The sequence below is a fragment of the Artemia sp. Qi Xiang Cuo genome, chromosome 8, assembly GCF_049724085.1.
Source record: "Artemia sp. Qi Xiang Cuo chromosome 8, ASM4972408v1, whole genome shotgun sequence".
In the NCBI taxonomy this organism is placed as follows: Eukaryota; Metazoa; Arthropoda; class Branchiopoda; order Anostraca; family Artemiidae; genus Artemia; species Artemia sp. Qi Xiang Cuo.
Window position 1 is genome coordinate 53,450,427 of NC_142801.1, and position 10,280 is coordinate 53,460,706.

The 10,280-nt window shown below is 32.9% G+C and overlaps 1 pseudogene; it reads right to left on the reverse strand.

Annotated features, from left to right (window-relative positions):
* Positions 1-2,837: 2,837 nt before the first annotated feature.
* Positions 2,838-6,501, reverse strand: LOC148949561 (endocuticle structural glycoprotein SgAbd-2 pseudogene; annotated as a pseudogene).
* Between the last annotated feature and the right edge of the window lie 3,779 nt (positions 6,502-10,280).

Sequence of the window (10,280 nt, forward strand, 5' to 3'; positions counted from 1 at the left end):
ACACACAAAGCCCAAAACAACACAAAAAGCCAAACGAGACACACACAGACCAAAAAGATTCAAACTGCCCAAAGAGACACACAGCCTAAAGAGACACACACAGCCCAAAGAGACACAAACACAGGCTAAAGGGACAAACACACCCCGACGAGACACACAAACCCCAAATAGACACACACACAGACAAAAGAGAAAAAACAAGCCCATAAAGACACATACAGAACAAAATATTCAAACGCCCCAAAGAGACACACACGGCTCCTAAGAGACACAAACATCCAAAAGAAAGACACACATATCAAAATGACACAAACATCCAAAAGAGACAAACATAGCCCAAATAAACACAAACACCCCAAAGAGACACAAACACCCCAAAGAGACAAACACAGACCAAAAAGACTCAAACAGCCCAAAGAAACATAAACAGATCAAAAGAACTCAAACACCCCAAAGAGACACACAGCCCAAAGAGACACACACAGCAAAAGAAACACAAACAGCCCAAGGAGACATAAACATCCCAAAGAGATAAACACAGTTTTCTTGCCATCTACATCCCTCTTAGTATCAACTTCTTTGTATAGCATAACGTTAAACTATTTTAAATTGACAACACTGTTCAAGCACCACTTGCGTTTTATACAGAACACGTCGAAGAGGTAGAGCTATCCATTATTAAAATTCTTTTCTTGCCATCTACATCTCTCTTAGTATCTACTTTCTAGTATACTATAACATTAGACTCTATTTAAAACTGACAACACTGTTCAAACGCCATTTAGGTTACCTTAACTGCTAATCACTTTAACCCTTTTTCTCTATTGTCAAGTACATGCTCTGGAAAGGTACCTAGGAACATACGGCAATTCAGTGACCAGAGGGGAATCCTCGCTCGTAACTGCTAATCACTTTAACCCTATTTCTCCATCGTCAAATGCTCTACATGCTCTGGAAAGGTATACGTCATTATCTTTAGAATAAATAAACTATACCTTTTAAATAATTTCTCCAAAAATATTTTATTCAGAGATTTCACGTTAAAAAGTTATCCAATCACTAATTACCCCTTTTTTTGATCTTGCCTCCTATCAATTCTGAGTTTCCGGCTAGAATTAGACAAAGCCCGTCTTAATCACCAATTTGTTAACCCTTTCGCAATAACAAAAGGCTTAGCAGTGATAACATCTCATTGTCGGCGACAATTCAATCAGATCAGAGTTGTGCAAATGGAATACCTTTTTCGCAAATTGAGTTAGCTTCTAAGTCATAGGCAAAATATTTGAATTCCTTTTATTCAAATCACCTATCAAGTTATCAAAAAATATTTGAACTAGAAGTTATAGGCAATACCTGTTTAGAAAAAATCCACGTAAATTATGTAAAAAAAACTTGTCCTTTATAACATGTTATGCAAAAAATGAGTGTCACATTAGAAAACCCGTCTGCTAAGGCAAGTATCGTTTGTAGTAATAGGTGACTGACCAGTGGTAAGCCAATGTACCGGTTAAACTGCACACCACTCATTTTTTCCTCCACTACTATCTTCTCATATAAACTAGTCTCTTTAAATTCAATTCTCTTACTAATATGAATTGTAGTGAAAACCATTCCTTTTATTCAATTATCAGTCAAAAATCAAGTTATACTCACTCTCTTTGAAAAGATGTATATGCCGTGTAGAAGTGTTTACTTATATGCATGGGGATAGTCACTCTCTTTGAAAAACCAAACCAGACTATACCCATCAAACCAGACTATACCCACCAAACCAGATTGTACCCACCTAACCAGATTATACCCACCAGAAACCTGTTTGGTACAGGGGCCTATGCAAAGTATAAGGTTGATTACTACTTAGGAGTACTTAAACCTAAGGCTACATTAAGCAGTTTGTAAATAAAGGACTGACATCCTTGCTTTTCGGTTCTCAGACATGTTGATTTGATTCTGTAGTTTTCAATACCTTTAAATAGATATCTTCATTCTTATTTAAATTTTAATGGCCTTTGATTCTTATATTTTGTCTAAATTCGGGTTTATCATACAGTTTATACTAGCATTGGCAAAGGTGCTCTTCGCTTGCTCTTCATTACCAGAGACGGATTGAATACAGATTTCTAATTGTTCAGCTTTAGTTGTGAATCAAACTTTTTGGCCTTTTTTTCTACTGTGATTCTGAGTTTAGTATTTTGAGAGCATGTGAATATACACCGTTTTCCCCCAGCAGTATTTGCAAGTATCAACAGTATTTGCAAGTATCAGCAGTATCAACAAAACCCGTATTTCCAACTGTTTTGTGGTATGGTTATACCAATTTTGAAATCAGATCTCAGAGTCCCCCTCCCAACGCTCGCTAACAGCTATATCCCCAACGTGATTGTCAAAATCTTGAGATGGTTTCATACCAGTAGTTGTAAAATAATCTTTGATTTCCCCCTCTACCCTCCCCCTCAATAACAAGCTAAGACCTTAATGCAAAGTCAACAGCTAGAAACTTGATGCATTTTGTATGGAAAGACTGTTAAATATTATATTTTTAGTTTAGTAGTAACAATATTTGTCGAGATTTGGACAAAAAAACTCAACTCTACATTCACAAAAAGACGAGAGATCTGCCCGGAAAGACTGTTAGATATGAAAATTTTAACCTGTTGCCAAGAACATTTGTCACGAAACACATTTTATTGAAAAATTAATAAAAATAAATCAGAACGGTTTATTTGTTTCCATAACGAACTAGAACTTGATCAACCCAACTAACCATTGGCTGGCAAAATCATTCTTTGAAATAATATTATAAAAACCTCTTTGGAGATTGTCTGTAACTTCTTAACTTATAGAAGAACTTTTGGTAAGTGGTCTCCCTGTGGCTGGAAGCCATTTTCGTCAGCTATATATGCAAGAGAAACTACAGTGCCATCAGGTGCTGTGTAACTGAAAGATCCTGTTGCGGCAGTACCAGGTTCATCACCAGGTGGTACCTGTTTTCCAGTCTCTTCTGCCTTGATTCCGTTGCTGGTTTCGTATTTGTAAGCATAACTACCATCTTCAGGATTTAGGTCAAACTCTTGTGAGACTATTTGTGCGTCTTCATCACCTGCTGGAGCTGCGAAGGCAACAGCAAAGCAGAGAGTAAGTGCAAACACCTAAAGCAAGAAGTAACTTTATGATCTGTATATACATATATAACGGAAAGTAAAGATTCGCTTTAACATCTCTAAGTTAAAACGAGAATGTCAATACCCGCGCACCAGAGAAAAAACCACAGTAGCAAGTGCTACTTCAAGGTCAGTTTAATTTAGAGTTATGTTTCAATTGTGGCATGTGGAGCAGATAATTATGGAGCAGTTATTGGTGGAAGGTGGAGCGGATTTCTGTTCAACGCAATGCGTTTAGATAAAAAGATATGCCAAACAGTAAAATCACTAATGAACATGGCGAATTTTTTTGAAATAATAGGCTACAAGTATCCTTTTTAGTCTAATGATGCACATTTTATGCTTAAAAATAGTGTATGCTAAAAATGGAAACAAAAAACTACCAGCATTCAGTGTATCATGGTTATCCATTCGAGCCCTGTGTGATGTGTGGTTGTGTACTGTGGAATATTATAAAATCCTTTTAGCTGAAATTCAGTGGCAATCTCCAAATAATTATTTGTTCATATGAAAGATATTACTTATTTATATGTCAGTTATTTGAAATAGGTTTGAACAAGGGGATAAAGGGGAAGTTAATCTTTTTTCTTTTTAAAGAGGAGCCACGCTATTAATGACATGTATTTTAAACGAAACTTATCAGGTCTCAATTTCATATATAATTAGATTGAATAGATAAGGAGTAGTTTTAGAAAATTTAATTTATCATTTCATGATATGAATAAAATTTGTTGTTTATGGTATTGATTTGCCTTTAATTTGTTTCAGATTTATCCGTGGTTATCATTGTCAATTGATTGATTGTTTATTATGAATTAATCTTACAGTAAAATAAATTGTACTGAGTTCCTAAAGTTTGAAGTGTTTCTGAAATTAAATGTGGAATTTTTTTTGAAATTTATTTTTTATTTACAAAAAAATTCAGTTTGTTGTCTTCTTAACCTATTGAAAACGTTGAAAGCAATTCAAACACTCTTGTGAGCAGAAGGGATGGGTGTCTCTGTGAGGGAATAGCTGCGTTCGTTTTCGCTATCTGTCGTTCTTAGTTCTAATAAGATATCCTCGGTTTTACTCTGATATTGTCTTTTATTTTGCTGTTCTAAATAAGTCGTTTTAACTGAAAAAACGTTTTATAAGCCTTAGCCAGATAGAAATTCAAGCACAGATAACATTTCAATCAGCCAGATAGTATTTCAACCACAACGAAAATGGAAAGGATACTTCTGGATGCAGCAAGACAAGCATTAAAGTTGCTAGATGAAAAATCCTATGGACGAAATCTACAAAGCTAAACAAATCAATGCACTGGCTAGTAATTGGTTTTCTGTTTTAAAACTTGGCGCTCAAAAGTAAAACTAAAGTAGTGATACGGAGTATGATGCTCAGTTCTTCATTTTAATGAACGACGAACTAAGAACTAAGAACGGCATTTCAAAGAACGGCTTATAAGCCCAAAGTAAAACCGAGGTTTTACAAAAATAACGGCTTATTAGAAAAACCGAGGATTGAGTTTTGATAGAACGGCAAAAACGAACGCAGCAAATGCTTCCACTTCCCACGAAATTTTCCCTCAAAGTTTCCTTAATTTTCCTCGGAAGAAGGTTAAACTCTCTAAAATGTTTGAACTTTAACAAAACTCGCGATTTGTGTATAGTGTTAAAGTTTATGTTTTTATTAACGCTAATTTTAGGAATATTTTGGGGAACCGAATTTTCCTTCGGGGGAAACCTATTAAATTGAGCAATAGCAAGTAAACTCTTGTTGAAAGTGTTCTGAATAAAAATATAAGCAGAATATATAAAATATAATAGTTTAGTGTGATTTAACAGAGTAATTATTAATTTTATATAATGTAAGTTCATTAGCCCTATTACAATATTATGATATAATATGAATAATTTAATAAAGCACTATAACAACAGAACTAAAATACTGGCAAACATTTCTAATATTTTATATAAACTTTTAAGTAGCAACTTTAAAAAACATATCGAAAATCCGTTTATATGCATTTTTTTTACTTTTTTAAATGTTGGATTTTTTGGGGGAAGGGAAGGGCAAACCCAGGAACACAGACCCCTTGGATACGGCCTTGATTGCCGTTACGATGCTGAATACGTTACGTTTTTGTTACTTCTTTCGAAAAATCAATAAGTATCTTATTTTTAAATCAATATTTTGTTCCCGTGAAAAATGTATCAACTGTTCAGAAATTCACTAGTTCAGTCACAAATAAAGTATTTTTTTGTGTGAACAGTGGCTTGTGCTTATTATGCAATTGATTGTGATGCTGAGAAAACAAATGAATTGTGTGATATTTTGTTCATTCAGAAAAGTACACAAGGAAGAAATAGGCTGAAGTAAAACAAAACAAGTTTATTATGAAAAACCTTATGAAAGTACTATAAGGTTTTTTTTTTTAATAAGAAATTCTAAGAGAATGAAGTCTATGTCCCTCCGAAGAAAACCATACTACTACAATTGTTGCTTCATTGAATTTGGAAACCGTTTTCGCGCACGCCTGTATTTTGTTTGAATAATTTTTAAACAGCCTTTTTTTACTGCAGATATTTCTGCCCCGTTTTCATGTGTTACATTCACGACCAGAATCAGGAATGGTAAAAATAACACATTACCTCAGGGAATGATGTTCTATGCTCCCACGATGAGCATCCGAGAACATCCCCCTCCTCGTAAAGACATTTAGTACGTTATAATGTTAAAGAATACGGATATTCCTATCTTAGAATGTACTTTCCTTGAACACACCTCCGTGAGATATTCCCCTGATCCTCTTTAAAGTTTTTGCTGTTCGCATCTATAATAAGAAAAAATTATGACGTCTAGTTTTGATATTTTGACACTAAAAAGTACTCTTTCAGCTGTACGGCTGGGTTTTTCCTGCTTGGATAAATTCTATGATTCTAAGATTATGAACTTGGATCAAATCATTTATATATGCCAAGAACTAAAAATTAGTTTGGGGTATATTAGTATTCATCATACAATTATATAAATATAATAAAAAGGTATCTTTAGTACCTTCAAAGTACTTTGCTCAAGCCTCCTATAAGTAAAAATTGCTTCCACTTAAATTAATTTTGTTATATATACATATATATATATATATATATATATATATATATATATATATATATATATATATATATATATATATATATATATATATATATATATATATATATATATATATATATATATATATATATATATATATATATATATATATATATATATACATATATACTATCGAATATATTGATTATATATTATGTTGTTGCGGTGTATAAAAATAATATAATTTACTTACTGGGTTCATGATTGCTTCTAGATCACTGTTACAGGTAAATAATTTCTGCTATGACTTTTTTACTTTTGGCTGTATATTATATATACAAAATGAAAGTTACAGAATTAACTCAGTTTAACTAGTTACTGGTTTGATAAACCTGTTTCGAACCGCAACAGTTAAATGATAGGGGCCTTTTACACGTGTTCGTGTTTCTTTTTCTTGTTTGAGGTCGACAAGGATGCTTCTTCTATGACATACAGTCAATCCACAAATGTGTTGCTATGTCAGTTTTTATTAGCAGTTACTTTCAAAATGGTCGTTTAAGTTAGTTTTCATTCCCAGTGTACTGTTATAGCCTACACTTAATGTAAGGATGTTATTTGACAGAACGAACGAATAATTTGGTGGTAGAATAGTTAAAAAAGGAATTCTCATGATTATTTTGTGTTTTAGATGAAAGGTGTCTTAAAAAACCTGGAGTTTCTAACCAAGCAACCCTCGTAAATATTCCAAATGTTAAATGGATGATCACTGTCTTTTGCTAATCTCTATAGAATGGGGTTGGGTATGGAAAACCCTCACAGTCAAGATTAGTCAGAAAAAGCTTGATCTCTTTAAAATTAGAAAATAATGACCTGTAGGCCTAAATTTAATTTGTTTGGATCTAATGTCCACCCTCTTTATTGATAATTTGTTAAAGACTGCGTTGTTATTTGTTAAAGAGTGATAATCGATCCAATATTCCAAGCCAGGACCGTAAAAAAAGAAACAAAATCATGAACAAGTGTAAATGATACTCAGCCCTATAGGAGGGTTTTAGGAAGGAAGGGGGGCCCATTTCAAAATTGTCGTAGTTTATTTCCTTTTTAACCTAAATTTACAATTTAGCGCAATTATTGCTCATTTTAGGTTTGATTCCTTCATGTATTGCGACTTATAATATACGCAATATCAAACAGTTGTTGGTAACGAACTGTAAGTTAGGACCGACTCGGCTCAATAGTAACCGAAACTCTAAAAAACGGAACTTTAATATCAGTACATAAATTTGTAAGGTTGCCCGTACTATCAGGGCTAATAAATTTGGTAGCGTGTTACAAACTGAGGCTTGGGTAAGAAGTCGGTACTCAGAATTCAGTGACAACTGGTTTTTATTACAAAAGAAGATAAAAAGAAAACATTCTAATTCTGATTATGTTGAAGATCCCTAAACCTCTTCTAGGTTTAAACTCTATGGTCTACTTGTACAATCCACCAATGTTACCAAAAAAAAAATATTAAGTTAATTCTAGGCTATCGAATGTTTCTACTTAAAGGAGTTACACTTGAATAGCTAGTCAAGGCTTGAGTTCTGGGTTATTAAAATCCTTTAGTTCACACTATTGCTGAGCTAAGCTAAGAATAACCGTACTTGATTTTATTTCAATTTTCATTAACCCAAACCAAGAGATCCTCTTATTATTTCTTGAAAAAGGCTGTGTATTCCGTGGACCTTTAGTAAGCTTTAAATTTAGCAGGAAAAACTCTTAATTGAAAATATCTGGACATAAAGGTTTGGAAATTCTTAAGCTGACAATATTGTTCCCTTTTTCCCTAACCTACCTGTTTAAACATTAAGGTCACCTTTGTATAAACATGCAGTACAGGTTTAACGAAATGAAAGAATGATTAAAAAGGGAACGGTCTTCCTCTCCGTATAAACATCTGAAGATTGCACAAAGGGGGGGGGGGGAAGTAATGTATTTGTCCGATAACTCCAATTTTGGGATATAAGGTCTTTATAAAGTCAAGCTAAGTTCCAAGAAACTCTAGGCTGAAAATGGGAAGCACAAATGGATTTTCTAGCGTTCTCTTCTTGGTTAAGGTTCCTTCCCTCTTTAAGCCTTCAGTTATTCGAAGCATAGATTTCGGTGAACAAATTCAAATGGATTTATTCTAATCTTAATGTACTTTTGAACAAATAGCTCAGACCCTGTCTAAACGGAAATACTACTGAACTATAATTCCAACCTCAAGGACTTAAAGTAAAATGCTAGATATCAGCACTAGTTATTAATATCTCTTATATACCTTTTAAAGTTATTTCCAAGTGACAGAAATCTTTAGAGGTTTTTTTCTTATTTTAATTTTATCTTTAAACTTTTATCTCCAAGGAGAATTCAGAAAGACAGTGGTAGTCTATCGCAATTACAAAGTAAAAACACTTACTCCTTGTTTGATCCAAAAAAGACTACCCAGTTTTCGTCCCCGAATCCCTATTTTAAGTTTTGTCTTATTTTGTTATTCTTTTCTCTCATTGGCCAGAGACCAGTTTTGATGTAATCCTAATAATAGTTCTTTATTCAAAAGTTAGTTTCCACTTTCTCTATTTAAAACCCTGTTTTGTCATGTGATACAAATCGCGTAATATTTCTTGCCTGTTGACCCCTCGAGTTTGAAACGGCGTTCCGGCCTTTGCATTTTATGGCCCTTGATGGATCAAGGGTATTCTTATTCAAATGTAATGTTGTTTGTTTTCCTTACACAAAGAAAATTAATACTTCGTTACCTTTATAATTACTCAAAAGTCATACTTCTCTATTTTTACAATTTAGTCAGATTATAATGGTTTTCCCATATTCTCACAACCTCCCGCACTTAAAATTCTTTGTACAGCTATTTTTTCCTATTGAAACCATAACTTTGCTAAGAATCCATTTAGTTCAATTTCTTCTTGTTCCACATTCACGTGAAATCCTTGAGACTTTTGTTTCCTATAGTCTAACTATAGTTTTCTCAATGTTTTGAATATTATTCCAATAGAGACTAGTCCTAATAAAGATAGAAATAGATTAAAGGTATTGAGAAAAAATGTCCAATAGCTAGCTGTTTTCCTTCCTCTTTCATCCCTTAAGGAAATGTGCATTTTTCTTAGTTCAGCTATGCCAATCTGTGTCTTGGAGTTGTTCTGGAAATATATAGAGATTAAATATTCAAATTCTTTGCTCCATTGCTTTTCTATACCAGCTATGGTTAGACTCCCTTTTTGGCTAATTATAGATATGTTTAGAGGTGCCATTTCTTTTGTAATCTTTCCCCTATACATACTGTTTATCTTTAATATCTCTGCAGTCAGAGAACATTCTTCTGGCAATTTCACTATTGAGCTGCCCGTTATATATAAGAAATTACTGTTTTTCTCTGTTTTGCATTCGAAATGTATTCTTATTTCTTCTTTGAATGGAGATGTGATTATATACTTTTCCCTTCCAATTCTTTGGATTAAGATTTTATTTTCCTTTATAATTTTGGTTTTTTTATAATAATTTATAATTATTATAAATATATAATTTATAATTATTTATAATAAATAATTATTGCAAAATTATAATTTTGGTTATAATTAATTATTGCATTATTTTCCATATAGTTTGCTAAACTGCAGGAGTTTATTTGTGTGCTTCTAATGAGAAATTGGTGGTTGCACAATAGTAGTATACTCTTTAAATTACATTCTTTTTCTATATTGTCATCTTCTAAAAAATATCTCGTTTGATCTTTACTCAACCCAAAAAATTTAAACTCGTTTTCTATTTGGAAGAAATACGAAAGTGTTTGACACTGGGAATGGAATGCTGAACATTTCGAACATTCTGGAGCCATCTTGTTTACTTGATATGGAGGAATTAAAAATAACCAACAATTTTAAGTTTTGTTTCGCAACATTATATTTAGTCGATTTATAAAGTTCCAGTAAGCCATAACGCGTATAATTTATCGATGTTTTATAGCCTATTGGCAGTGAAATTCAAATTTAGAAAATTTTC